Source organism: Chamaea fasciata, unplaced genomic scaffold (genome assembly GCF_029207755.1).
Source record: "Chamaea fasciata isolate MVZ Bird 193981 ecotype frontalis unplaced genomic scaffold, bChaFas1.0.hap1 SCAF_8, whole genome shotgun sequence".
Taxonomy (NCBI): Eukaryota; Metazoa; Chordata; class Aves; order Passeriformes; family Sylviidae; genus Chamaea; species Chamaea fasciata.
In genome coordinates, this window is record NW_027094093.1 from 26,492,384 (window position 1) to 26,507,920 (window position 15,537).

A 15,537-nucleotide genomic window follows, 5' to 3' on the forward strand; every position below is an offset into this window, starting at 1 on the left:
TAGATCGATAGATATGCTTACTGAAAAACGTCTTTCTTTTTGATTTGAAAATATATGTTTTCAAGTACTCACTGAGCACCTACCATAGCCCAGGAGACTGATATCCTCTCGCATCTGCAACTTATCAGAGATTTCACCTGCAACCATCTTTTGCCATAATGCCTAGGATCGATTTTGGGCAATTTTTCTGAGGCTATCAACTTATCAACTTTTGTCACTCCTTAACAAGCAGACCATTAAACTATTTCCCTATCTCTTACTCACTTGATTTCATTGAATAATTATTCTCAGTTCCAAAAACTGTAATGGATGCTTTATCTCCTCTCTAGTGGCTGTTCACCAGAAAATATGACGCATAATTAAGAACTCTGGGGGAAAAAGAGAGGGAAGAATTATTCCCATTATGTGGACGATTTTTAGTGAATTTTGTATGAATATGAATTAATATGATTTAAAACTAATTACCAGAGAGACATTAATTCTAACACACCTAAGTAAACCCTGGTAGGAACAGTGACCAGTGACTACCGGTTATCAGTAGTGTTGACATTTGTGCTTGGGAGGGAAGTGAATACAAAAGTAATCAACCAGGCAGGAAGCTTCTTGAAAGCAGACTAAAGCTCTCAAATTTGTTGAGGAATAACCATGGAACTTTGTTGCATTAACAAATATTGTATTTCCTTCCTGGCTGCATTCATATTTTCTTCTTGTGTCCAAGGAAGGCTTGAGGAAGGTACAGCTGAAAGGAAAGGTAACTTCTGTGAGAGTGTTTCTTGGATGATGCTTTTCTTGAAAAGCATTTTGTCTGGCCTTTGGAAGGCTATTTATTAGGGGCTTTTGCAGCAAGGCAATTAAGAGTACTAGATTTACTGAGAAATGTTTACATTTCAGTCCCATACATACTTATTTGAAAGTATACGTGACAAAGAATGACTTATTTTGCCAAAGCTGACACAAAGTTTGGGCATGGCTTCCTAGACTTAGGTGTTTTCCTGACACCTGGTTTCCTTAGCCAGCTGAGAAGCCTGACCTCAGTGATAGAGAGTATTCCATCATGTAAACACTATGGCGGTAAAAAAAGTAAAATTTACCATGTCCTAATGCCTGGGCAACAGATTTTACAAGCAACCTCAGAATTTCAGCTTCCAGAATTGTTGAACAAGTTACTTTGTAAACCTGGGGATCCCAGGCCTTTCATTACCTCTAATTTTTAAGTTAGCTTCCAGACACATTTTCTGAGAGCTCTGCTCCAAGAGGGAGTTTATGGCAGCCTCCTAGAAAGGGAACTGTAGGGGGAACTCTTTTTGTGTCCAGAAATTTATTGTCTTTCACAGATAACTGATAATTATGAGAGGATTTTCTCTTGACAAAAGTTCCTAATTTTTTTTTTTTAATGAAATATCAATTACCTCTAGAAAGGAGCAGCGAGTTTTCTGTCTGAGACCATACTGCCTTAATTTCCCTTAGGGCTCCCAGTAGGATTCTTATATTTCTATCCAAAAATCCCAGACAATACTGAGGTTTTCTGATTGTGTGCACGTGCAGTGTCTTTTCCTCAGGGGTTATATTAGACTTCCTGCACTTGAGTAGCTCCAGGTGCTACAGTAGAAGTGGTTATGCTCATTCTAATAAATGGCAACTTAAAATAGATTCTCAAGGCCAAGGAATTCATATTGTAGCCAGTTCCCCACATTCAAGGATGGATAACTTCAGTCTTGTTAAAAGTGGGTTGTTGCAATCATTTCACTGAAGTGCTCTGCGAGATGAAGAAATTAAGCCATTCCCAACTAAGAGGAGAGAATGGCATACAATTTTGCGAAATAAAATCCATCATCTCATGCACCTTCACATTAACAGCTAATCAATTATTACAGTGTGACATAATAAAAATAAATTTATTCTATTCAGTAAGTGTTTGTTAGTGTTGGCAATATTGTGGAAAGAGAGTCTCATGGATAGTTTTCTAAATACTGAAGTATAAAGGAATCAGATATCTTATGTGCATTGGCTGCAGACAGACAACTGTCTGGAATAGAATATCCGAGTTTCCAGCTGTAGATTGAAAATATCTGGACACACTTTGGCTCAGACACTAGTTGAAATAGTAACAGTTCTGTTTGGATTTTCTGCCTTCAGAGCAGGAGTAGAAAGAAACAACTCATTAATAATCATTTACAAATGGGCTGGCCAAGTTTAGCAAAGGTCATCGGATGGTGTAACTTGTGCTGGGAGTGTATATTGCTGACTGCTGGGTAAAGGACTTTTTTTCTTTTTTTTTTAATCTGATTTAGGGCTCTCGTGCCAGTCTACATCCTAAATGAGGGGATTTTTTTTCTGGAGGCAGAGCCCCGGCAATATAATATGGCTCTGTCTAAATATGCAAGTTAGAAAGTCACTGGTGTTTCTGTATAAGTGCTTATTGGTAGGAATAAAGATCTGTATTTCAGGCCTCTCTGATTTCTGATTTCAGGAGCAGTGTTAGCTAGCATGGATTTTAAAAGAAAAGACCTTATAGTCTTTTCTCTCTAATGAAAGATGACAGAAGATGTGGGAGTTCTCGTGACCTCTGCTGGAAATTCATCTTCACTGCTGCTCCTGCTCCTCTGTCCTCACCTCGCCCTGTCTGCATCTTCTGGGGTCCTTGAACAGATACTAGAAATGAAGAGAAAGAAGGCTGTATTCTCTTACTGTTAGCTTAGAGTGTTGATAATTACCACCAGCTCAAAGGCCAAATGCTTGTGTAAGCACAGGGAAATGAAATGTTGGAGTTCATTGTGAGGGAGCAGGTGGAAGCACCAAATCAGTGAAACAGCAGCTCTGGGTCAACTTAAAGCATCACTGAATTTGTGGGTACTGAGGCGCTGACCTTAACAGCTCATGTTAGGGGAATCCTTCATTAGAAGGGGAAACTGAATATGCCTATCAAATTTCAGTGAATAACCCTTTCTGATTTGTGTCTTAGAAGGGCTGCTGGATTTGAGGTACAATGTGCCTTCGTGCTCAAAAATCAAGGGCTGATTGATATTGCTTGGAGGAGTTTTTGCTCCAGCTAGAACTAAATGAGAAAATGGTTTGCCCACAAACCCTCTATGTAGGAACTAACCTAAGCAAATCAATGTCTACTGAGAGTAGCATAGATTTCTTGCCCTCATTGTGGACAGCTTAATGTTTTAGCAGTTTCCAGGAGTCTGAAAAGTCTTTTCCCACTGCATGGCTACAGGCTGCCTTGGGAGGATCTGCCTGCTGTAGTGCTGTATTTTGTGGCATGCCTCAAGCTCAGAGATCCCATTTGAATGAGCTTATGCTGTGGTTGAAAGTCAAACTTTGTGTGGCAGCTTTTGATTGAGAAATATTTCACCTAATTCGTCTGTGTTAAGGATGGCAAAAAATCAAACCCTCCCAAGCACCCTTTATAAATCATCCTGGCTAACACACCAGTAAATGTGTTATCAAAAATGCAACACCTATTACTGTGAATTTCAAACAGCCAGCACTGTAAGCCGGATCTGAACCTGTGGGGAAGGTATAAATTGATTAGACTTTTTGAGAAGCTATAAATTACAGAAAAGCAAGACGAACATCTTTAAAGGGTTGACAACAAAGAAAAGGAAGATGATTGAACACACAAATGCTGGGCTAAACCACAAATAGCTTGTTCCTAAGAGAACAAGGGTAGTGAAAACTTTCCTGGCTTTGAGTAAGGGAGGAAGGGTGAAGAGAAAGACCTTGGTGGATTAGAAATATAGGCAAAGAAGGAAGATTAAAACCCTTGACAATATAAAGCCCCTAACCAGAAAAATAATGAGACAAAATGAGTCATTATCATTAGTGAATATTTAGCTGGAAAAGAATGACAATTAATACTATGCCAACTTTATTCAGATGCTCTCTGCAGCACCTTGTCATCCCCATCTTCTGTAAAAACTGAAATGTAAATTTGATTTAAAACTTTTAAACAGGGGGTTGAAAAAAGTCATGTGGCTATGAGATCCATGGGTAGGTTTGCAACAGTGTCTATTTTAATGTCCAGCTATTTTCACCTTTTATTATATCTGCAAGTCTGCCGAACCAAGAAATAATCACATACTATGCAATAAAAATGTAAGAGAATTTTCTCAGTGTGAAAAGGCTCCAGATGGAGTGACAAAGAGAGAGAGCAATGGAGGTGTTTTCTGTGAGTAGCATAATAACCCACCTCGGATGGAAGCCCCAGTTCTCAGAGGCTCCGAGAGCACAGCTGTTGGGAAATGACAGAAAAGAGGAGATACACAGAGGTGGAGCCCTGGGAATATATTAGAGGACTGTAAGATAAACTCTGATTGTATAAGTTTGACTTGAGGACAGTTTTGTATGTGCCCCTGTCCAGCAAACCTTAATTCGACTGGTACACCACTTTGAGGATTATGGTATTCTGGTGTTATTTTTCTTCCATTCTGTTATTTTATAAAGAGAGAACTTCCAGTCATTTACCATTTGGCCCTTTTCCCTTATTTCATTAGTGGAAGTAATTGAACACTGAGCTAGCCTTGAGGGAACATCTAAATAAACAGTTGCAGGGAGATGTGTTGATCTGATTTATGCTCTGAGCGGTGTTTTCTGCCTGCAACAAGCCACATTTGTAATAAGCCTCAGCCAGTTCTATCAGATGAACTTTTTATGGCCTCACCCTGAACAGGTTTTTTTCTATAGAATACAGTCAAGAAAATAAAACCAAGTGGGAAAAAACTTTTACATGTATGTGTTCTTGAAACTTCATACTCATATCATCTCTGTATTTATATTCCACATAAAGTCAAGTTAAAGGTTTTCAAGAGTACTGCAGGAGTAGAACAACTGGTTTGGTTTTTTTTACTCCATGTTAACTGAATTAAATCACAAGAATATTCTTCATCTGTCTAAAGTATGCTTCTCCCTTTTTTTCCCTGTGGACAATGGATTTAACAGATGGGAAGTCAGGAATGTCTCTGATGACTTGAACCTGTAGTCCAGTATGAAGATAATGACCAGTAATGAAATCTTCAGAATGAGATGAATATCACCCTGCAGTAAGCTGACATGGAATGGGTCTTCACTAAAAATATTTTGCCTTAGCCTTTGTGCTTGTTCTTTAGAAGTGGTAGTTTGTAGGACTTCTAGAATAGATGTCAGCCTTATCTATAATTTTAATAAAATTAGGTAATATATGATAGTTATATTTTCAAAAGTGTGCTTCCTTTTAGTCTTCCCTTTCATTCTTTGAGATTCTCTATTTATACACGTTTTTGTTCTTTGTTGCATCTTTTAAATTGAAGACTCATTCATACTCCCAGAAGGCAAAGTTAATTAACCAAAAAAAGAAAAAGAAAACCACCTTTGTTTCTGCTTGCTTTCTACATTAGAGGGCAGAGTTCCACCTCATCTCTCTGTTCATCTTTTATTTATTCAAAGATGTTTGATAAAATTAATTGGGAATTTATTAAATAGGCTATGCTAACATCTTGGGGGAAGAAAGACCTTTATTTAATATGCAAATGTGCAGATACAATGTGTCTGAATCAATGTAGCTGTTACTTTGAGGTATTATTTCAGGAAAATTAACTCTGTGGGCCCCTTCAAATTTAATTTTGTGCTATGACAAACATGATCCAGCAATTCAAAGGAGGCAAGAATTTCTAAGAATCATGATACAAAATAACGTTTTTAAATGTTGTCTGCTATATTTACTAAACTTTTGAACTATTCTTCTTGTAAAATTGGCACTGAAACAAAAGTTTCTGGTCACTTTCTGTAATAATTTTGGCTAAAATTTTGGCATTTTTTACAGTGTTTTAAGTTGTATTACAAAAAAATAAGTACGAGAGAAAAGTAAATACAGTCTAGTGTTATGAAGCATCCACTCAAGAAAGGAAGTTAAAGGATGAAATCAACATCTTTACTGTAGTCTAACTACATAATTAACGGTCATTATCACCTCCTTATTGTTTGTTTAACAGCATCTGTATATTTCTCTTGGTTTTTGAGGGATGTCATAGTCCTTGCTTGTATGTTGGTTGTTTATTTTTCTGCAGGGCGACACATTAAACTTGAGATAAATAGACAAGACAGAATTTGCAGGATACACCCAGAAGTGGAAAATGAGTCATTCTGTGTCAGTGTATGGTCTTGGTAGTTAACTAATCCAATATGTGTGGTTCAGTATTAAACACATCTGAAATGACTCTCCAAAATTGCTTTTAATTCCATTGTACATGTTTAAAATTAAAAATAAAAACTTAATGCTTTAATTTATGTATTTTTCCCCAGGTTCTACATTTCATAAAGATTTGTTCTTAACCACACTGCTCTGTCAGGAGCACAGGTCTTTTGGATCCCATGACCCTGTCCTGCCTCTGGAGCCAGGCAATATTGATAAAATGCCTGCTTGAACTCCTTAAAGCTCAGTCATTAAAGCATGAATCCCTTAAGACATGCTGAATCAGATACTGCATATCTGATCTGCATTCCAGCTTTCCCCAGGCATCTCCAGCCTGGGAGGGTTTCATCTTCTAGCCTGGACAGAAGAATAAGTAGCAGACTAGACAAATTGATTTGAAAGACATCTCCAGAAGGCACATTCTCCATATCTGCTCTTGAAGCAAGAAAAACTGCATCTAAATTATTCCTCACAGAAGTACATCTACTTCTTCAAAAGGGCCCAGAGCTGAGGTCCTGGCACATTCCTCTGGCAATCTGAACTTCTATTTCCTCCTCATAAAAAAGGTCCTCCTGTAAGCTGACCTGAATGCCTCCTGCTCCAACTGAAGCTTTGTTTGGGTTGAGTGCAGGTTCAAACCCAGACAACAATCATGCAGCCAGACTCTCACTATGTGCTCCTGTGGGTGGAGTGGGGAGCAGAATTGAGGGAAAAAAGGTGTCAAGCTCCTGGGTCAAGATAAAAGCAGTTCAATAATTGAAATAAAATATAATTGCAGTATAATAATGAAAAGGGAAAAATAGAAAGAGAGGAAGAAATAAAATAAAATAAAATAAAATAAAATAAAATAAAATAAAATAAAATAAAATAAAATAAAATAAAATAAATAAAATAAAAAAAATAAAATAAAATAAAATAAAATAAGAAAAAGAGAGGAATAAAACCCAAGAAAGATAAGTGATACACAATGTAATTGCTCACCCCCTGCTGACTGACCCCCTGACATGCTCACCCCCAGCATGTCCCTGAGCAGGGATTGATCCCTCACAGTCACTCCTCCCATCTTATACACTGAGAATGATATTCTGTGGCATGGAATAACCCTCCCAGCTTCTTGTGCGCCTGCACCTTGGCAGAGCATGGGAAACTGAAAAATCCTTGACTCAGTGTAAGCACTGCTTAGCAACAGCTAAAACATCAGTGTGTTATCAACATTATTCTCGTATAAAAATCCAACACAAACCTCTGTACCAGCTGCTAGGAAGAAAATTAACTCTGTCCCAACTGAATCCAGGATATAAATAAATTAGTGTCACCTCATACTGGTCACCCTTCCTGATATTATTTCTAGTTGCTTTTTTCAGTGTTTAAGGGGCAAGACAGCAGCATGTCTTGGGCAAATGTATTTAGCAGGAGTCAGTCTCTCTGTATGTAGCGTGCACCTACAGTGGAAAATTTGTTGAGATAAGGCAGGAACCAGGAAGATTAAAAAAATTATCTGCTCTTGCATACACTGTCTGACTCTTTCACACAGTCCCCCAGGAATGTGCAGCCTGTGTACTGTAAGGTAGCCATTAGTGTCAGGGCAGCACAAGGAGTGGGAAGTCGATGGAGCAGCTGGTGGTAGCTTAACTAAACAATAAGCATTGTCCTTTGTTATTTGTGATGTGGTAGCTCTGAAGGACCGCCCCCACCCCCAGAATGCTTTCCAGGAGAAAGTCTTTATAAATAGTAGCTAATCATGCATCACAGGCTGGAGGGGTTTTTTCCTTCCCTCTAGAAAAGCCTTGAACATAAAATTTTCTTTCATTCTGTCAGGCAGGCAGTCCAAAAGAGAGACACTGACAGAGTACAAGTCAAGTGTCTGCACATCTTGCACCCATCCTTTCTTCTTGAATCAAAGGAGAGAGATTTTTTTCTCAAGTGTAGAAAAGATAAGTGCCACGGTGACTGTGGAAGGAGTTGTATTGATCTGGTCTCCACACCATGTGAGAAATGGAAAAGAACTGGTAATTACCTGCCTCATAATTCTGAACATGATGAACCAGGAAAAATGCTCCAAGAAATTGCTTCCCATGAAGTAATTAATCTTTTAATTTTCTCTTTCTATCACATGGCTTCTTTAAGTGTCTTTAATTCTATCTAATACCACAGAAGTAGTCAGCACTACACCCCTCAATGCCTATATTAGTTTCTAAGTCCTTCCTTACCTGTTCATATATTTTTCTCCTGTGATCTGGAGTTGCTTATTAGGTTAAAGATAGTTATTTGAGTAGAAAAATACACTGTGATTCTAAATCAGAGCAGATAGATTTAGTTGAAGGCCCTATTCTTCAGTCCCTCCATCCCAGTTCAGTTACTATCCTTAACGGTGTCAAATGCTGCCTTCCCTGAGTAATATCAAACCCAGTCACATGTAAAGAATCTTTCACGTGTCTTTTCATCTTAGTTTTCATCCATGGAGGATTTAACTTCCTGAGCTGCACAGAGTTCATGCCTCTTTTTAATGCAAAACGAATGAAACCATGGAGTTTTCACAGTGTTTCAGAAGACTCAAGGCTGACCCATTTTGTTTCATTTCAGTCTCTTCACACAGAGAATACTCATTGGAAACTGAGTTTATGGGTCTGGATGGCAGGTGAACAGGCCAGGTAGACTTGCAATAGGGTGGTGGCCAAAGACACTGGCTTCCAGGTCAATTCATGGGTCCTCAGCAATCTCTCTGCTTGACCCAAGGCAACACATTTGATCTGTCAAATCTTCCGCAATTTTATCTTCTGCATTAAAACATGAGTAGTATTCCCTTTGTCTGTGTTGACATTTTAAGGAATAAGGTCTTTGAGGCAAACAAATTGTATTTCATTTGCACAGGTCCTTGTTCAGTTTAGGACCATGAACAAAACCCAAGCTCTTTCCCACTTCTTACTGTAATTCTGTATACAATTTACAGAACTGATAAATGTCTCCATTGTTCCTGTTACAGACCTGGCAAATAGCCATATTATGGCATCATCATATCTGCACTATAACTGCAGAAGAGCTCAGTGGAAGAGTGTCCTCTCCACGTTAATGATAACATCAATTTGATTTTTAAGTACTCGTATTCTAATGCTGCAGCTTCAAACTAGGTAAAGATTAGATGTGAAAAGGTGAGAAGGCTTACAGAATTGTACTCTCTAAAAGCTTATGAAAATACAGCAAGAAGTATCAGGGAAGGAAATATGGGATGGAAATCAGAATAAGAAAAGAACTATCTTCATTAAATGACCTCATTAAAAAAGGTAGTTACATGTTTGCTAAACTCCTGCTGTGATGACATTTAAAAAAAGAGCCTTTACAAATGGAAGATATTGAAGGATACCAAGGAAATAATATATTCCTTTGTAAATGCTACACTTCATGCTATTAATTTCAATGACTGTTTCATATTTGACTATCTTTCACCTTGATAATGCAATTATAGCGGTACAAGATATTCCACATGGATGCCAAGATGCAATTTAACTGTCTCCAACTTTCCCAGTCAGATTGTAACTTGCATTTGACCCAGGTACTGTATGGTTATTAATAGATATGCAATGGCAAGTCTCACTGAGGCATTTTCTAGGATCATATTGTCCCTGTCCTGACAGTAAAGGAGAGGCAAATAAACATGACTTCATCATTGGTGCAATCTAAAGAGATTGCAAAAATTTAAAATGAGTTTGGATTATCAGTGCAAAGGCTTAAAACAAGGTTCATTTCTATCACTAATATCTTTATCCCCTTATGGTTTTCTTGGCTGCAGGTGTGTGTTCATGCAGGTTTCTCAACATGATGCAGTAAATTGGCACAATTCCTGGGATCAGCAATAATGGAGCAAGTTCTTCAGGGTGCAATCCTCCTATTGCCAGAGCAGCTGGATTCAGTTTTGCGTTTCTACACATTGATCACCCTGTGCTTCCAAATAGGTTCTATAATACAGAAATAGGACAAACATTGCACCCTACTCTAATAGTGCTAATTTTAAAAACAGCAAATAAAACAAGTAAGCCAAAGCAAGACATTCAGTAAATGCAAACGATAGTCAGTGGAGATTGTCCAGAATTCAGATGGAATTTTAGTGATGGTTTATATATTCCTATAAACCAAATTCTGACACAAAGAATTTTATCCTACCTCATGAAAAAGAGCAAGTTTTGTTCAAGTAGTTTCACAGAGCAAGGGCAATTTACATGAGTTTAGGGTTTGCAGAATGCAATGTTGAGCCTGTGGTTCATCTTTTTGGACAGAAATTTCTGGGAGACCTTTTTCTGATGAAAAATGTTGATTCACCTAAAAAAATAATTTCTTCCTATTAGCTTCCCACATGGATATGATTTTATACTTGTTAGGAAATTTTCTCACATTCTGAGTAGAGGAGCAACCAATTCTAGAACACACAGTGCTTTAGTGATTTAAAGCAGGGATATGATGAGCAGTCACATAATGCCATTCTTTTAAGCCTATCTCTGTTATACTCTGCCAGAAATCATATCATATTATTCCATTTATCTTCAAAAAATTGCAATTAGTTTTTTTAGTCCCAGACACCCTCTTGGGCACATGTATATATATACTCATATGACAATCTATTTTCACTTCAGATCCCTATTTCTCTGACTGATTTCTTTACATTCTTTTTCACACTTCTCTCACACAATCACACAGAATGGAAATGACCAGATGTACCATTACTACACCGCATCCTGTGCTGCTCTTGCAGAGTCCATACTGCCTAGCACTCATTTTCACCAAACTGTGCTTATCGAGGACATAAGGATAAAAACAAAAATTGACTTCTGGGCAGTCTTCAGTTTTAGACTAGCCCCTACCTTTGATTTGAGGATGGAAAACATTAACTGTGATCGTGTCAGCCGTTTTCATGAGCGTTTACTAACGTCACTGAAATAAAACAGTCAAATACTGGGATTTTCAAAGGACAGTGATGAAGTCAGTCCCTTCACATGTACAGAATCTTTTGAGTACCTAAGCCTCATCTGTTCTAGTTTACACTGAAGCTTTTTCTATAATTACATTCCAGACAATAGCACAACACTTTTCTTTTTCACTGCTGAACTCTTGATCTACTGTCTTTATTACGTTTCCTTTTAGAAATAATTTTATGGTCAAATACCCAGCTGAAATTTAAATAAAATGAAATCATGACTTCTTTTCACCATTAGCCCAAGATAACATAATAGCATTATGACAGGTGAAGGTTAACATTTCTATTGGCAACTTTCATTTAAACCATCTCAGAGCAGGATGGCATGCATAATTGCTTTGCACCAATAGAGGAAATAACTCCCATTAATCCTGTAGTGAAGGTCATAGAAACATTGCACAGGCTCAGAACAATCACAAAATGAAGACACAAGAGAACGACAGGGTCATTTAATTCCCACACCCCTAGCTATAGACACAGGCTCAGACAACTATTTACCTAGCCATTACAAACTTTTTCATTTAGAATCTTCCAGAAAATAAGAAAAGGAAAACTCAGGAAAAAAAATAAAGTCTTTGTTAAGGGTTAGAAATTACTTAAAATAATATTTTTAAATAGCGCAACTTACCACAGATAAGCTGGATCTTGTCTATTATTAAAAAAAAAAAAAAAAAGCTTTCCCCTTTTCAGCAAAACAGCAAAAAAAAATCCTGATGCAGGGATAATCAGACCTTCTATTTTTAATTATTTTTCATTTTTGCTATTATTAACATGCCCTTGTTCCATTCAGGAATACCAAGAGGCAGTCTATTCGTGTGATAATTCTGGCCCAGTTTTTCAAGCCCAAGAGAATCTGTTAGTTTGGAATTTAGTGATTAGATGAACCAAGTCAAAACTCCATCATTACTTTTAACTTTCCCATCACAGGTGAAAAACATGAATCTGCACACTACAGATTTTCACAGTAATTATTGCTAGGGGATATCCTTCCATTTTAGGGATTTTAAATTGATACTCCATTCCTAAGCCAAAAGATGTCTATAGAAAACTCCAAACGTTGCTCTGGAGAGGAAGAATGCATAGAAGGTGCACAGCATTACAGAAGGATTAATAGACACTCCACTACAAGCATTCCTCTAGGTCAGAGAATTAATCAGAGATGACCCAGCTTCATCCACTTCAGGGAATACAAACTGAGGTGACACACCGTGTCATTTGAGCAATAACAGCAATCATGGGAAGCATCTTCTGCTTCTGGACACATGTTAAAACCATGGACTGTGTTTCAAAACTGCTTCATTATGTGCTGCTGAGGGAAGGGCCATCTCCTATTGTATAAGCACATTGTTTTCCAGAGGATTAACTTTGGACTTGATGATGAACTGACTGTTGTCTGCTCTCCATCTCCTTCGCTCTACTTCCCTGTTCCCCTGCACACACCTTTCACACTCTCATTTTTTCAGTCACTTCCTCACGTTCTCTGAGATTAATCCTGCCTCAGCCACATTCCATGCTAGAAAAATTTTCCCCTTCTGTGCCTTTTGTTAGCCATCCTTCCCTTCATTTTATTTCTGCTATTTACCTATATCTATAATTTACTTGGACTAAGAGATATCACTAAAAATGGCTATTTCTGTCTCTCTCCAGCTGAATCCTCTTCTTACTCTTGTTATCACTTGCTGAGATTGCTCTTACACAACACTGTGAAACTCTCCACAAGCTCATTGCTTATAAACTCTTTACATGGATAGTGTGTTTTGTACAAGCTTTGTAGCTGCACAACCAAACTGGGCAAGCAAATATGCAACAGATAGAGGAGTTACCACAGGTCATTTGATCAACAGGAAATAGTGATGTGTATGTTTTTGATCTGCCCCATTGAAAAGTAAAAGGCACAGGAATAATTTGCTCTTGGTTTCCAGTTCTGGTAGATGAAGAAAGCACAACTCTCAGTTACTGTGGCTTCATTGACAGGTTGTAGCCTATGAAGCTATTGCAACCCCTGCCATTTCTCCCAGATAGCAACTCCTTTAAACATCTTCCCATGAGCTGTTTGCTGTTTCTCTCAGTGTCTTACCCCCTGTAGTTTTTGTTTCATTAATGCAATGCAGGAAGCAGGTAAGTATGGGAAGATCACAACCTTCACTGCGTATGCTGAGCCACACACAACATTGTCTGAAGGTCAATGCTGCATAAACGAATGCTCCAGAACTTGTTTATGTGTTGGGGCCATGAAAACAGTAAATGCTATACAAACAATTAGGGCTGATTTAATTACATTCAGACACTCTTTTGTTTGGCTTCAGTTATTAAGAAATGCTGAAATCTCTCAAAGCAAATATGCAGAACTCAGAAAGTCTCAGCAGAAATGAAATTTCTGAGTGACTTCCAATATATGATACTCCTCTTTTACTAGAACTTGAGAGACTTCCTTCTAAATGAAACAGTTGCTCTTTTTCTCCCAAAAATTAGAAGATTGAAATTAAAGCATTTTTGCCTACATGTATAGTATGTAAAAAGTAACAAGAACAATCTTAAAAGAGCAGCTGTAAATAGAGGGTGACATTTATTTTCAAGAGTGTCATTGGGCACAGAATAAAAAGGAATAAAATTACAACTGCACCAACAGGTAACCTACCTACCCCAGAGCAAGAATTCCTGTCAACATGGCACACAGCCAAATTACCTTGTGTCCCAAAAGCAGATTCATTGAATTCAACTGCAGATAAAGATCATTTTACTCTGACACAATTGCCAAGTTGTTGCCAAGTCTTCCTGTTTATTCTTGGTCTTGTGAAGACATCAGTGTCTGTAAAGTCATTCAGTGATTCGGAAAATAGATCCTGACACTAACTTGCTGAAAATAAATTTAACTTTCACAGAATCACAGATAAATGGAAGAGGTAAGGCTGGGAGGGACCATAGTGGGTCATCTGGTCCAATCTCCCTGCTCAAGTAGAGTCATCCCAGAGCACATGGCACAGGATTGTGTCTAGAAAGTTATGGAATATTTCCAGTGATGGATACTTCACAAACTGTCTTGGGCAACTGTAGCCCTGGTTTCATGCCTGGGATGTTTTTGTTTTCTGAAATTCTTTTCCCAGGGAATTTTCTGTAAACAAGAGAAGTGTTTTTGTAAACTGTACCTATGTCATTCATTCCTTTTCCTAGGAGGGACTTCTTCTTGGTGTCCCTCTGGTCTGACCAATGTGATTGAAGGGGTTTGCCCTTTTGTCACCAATCAAATTGGTCTGTGTAAAATAGTATATAAGGGAGGCACATCCCAAAAGTAAAGGGGTCATTTCAGCCTTCTGAAGCTCGGGGTCCATGTTGTTGGGGTGTAAAACAGCATCAGGCAACTTGTTCCAGTGCACAATCACCTGCAGAGTAAAGTTCTTTCTCATATTCAGGTGGCACTACAGTCTCTGCCCACTGCCTCTTGTCCTGTTGCCAACACCACCGAAAAGAGGCAGATCCATCCTCTGATGCCCTCCCTTTAGATACTCTCAGACATTGATGAGGTTCCCTCTCAGTCATCTCTTCTTGAGGCTGAACAGGCCCAACTCTCTTAACCTGTCCTAAGTGAGAAGCTCTGGTCCCTTAATCATCTTTGTGGCCTCTTCTGGACTTGCTCCAGGAGTTCCATGCCCAGAACTGTGCACAGTGCTCCAGTTGTGTCCTCACCAGGACTGAGTAGAAGGCCAGGGTCACTTCCCTCAAACTGGCAATGTTCCTCCCTATGCATCTCAGGATACAAGTAGCAGGACACACTGCTGGCTCATGGACAACTTGTTATCCATCAGAAACCCAAGGTCCTTCTTCAGAGAGCTGCTTTTCAGCAGGTCAGTCCCCAGCTTTTACTGGCACATAGGGTTATTGTTCAACCTTTCAGACACATCAGTCTTTGATCTGATCCATCATGTGCCACAAAATCATTATGTCAGCACAGACAGACCAGCAGAAAAGCATGCCTTTGACTGGAGAGGAAGAAGAGTCCTCCCTTTCACTACGAACTGACATTTATGTAATTTTCAAGGGACATCATAGTGCAGGACTTAACCAGTTTTCACTGCCTCTGCATGCCACTCATTCCTCAGCCATAGATATGAATTTCATGTTCAGTTCTGTTTCTGACACACCACAATTTGTCTTCTTTGAACTGAATTTATCTCGCTTTTGACTAGTTTGCTGCATTCCCACATGTACTGTTGGTCTCTGCAACAAAACCAGCTGCTCCATTTCTCCAATGGAAGAGATTTCTCTCAATGAGAATACATCATTTCAATTTCTTTCAATGAGAATATATCATTTCAATGTCCATCTAGGGCTTTCTACTCAAAGGGCTCAGGGTTATTAGCTCTGTGAATCCACTGTCAGTGGAAGCAACACCTGCTTGTTT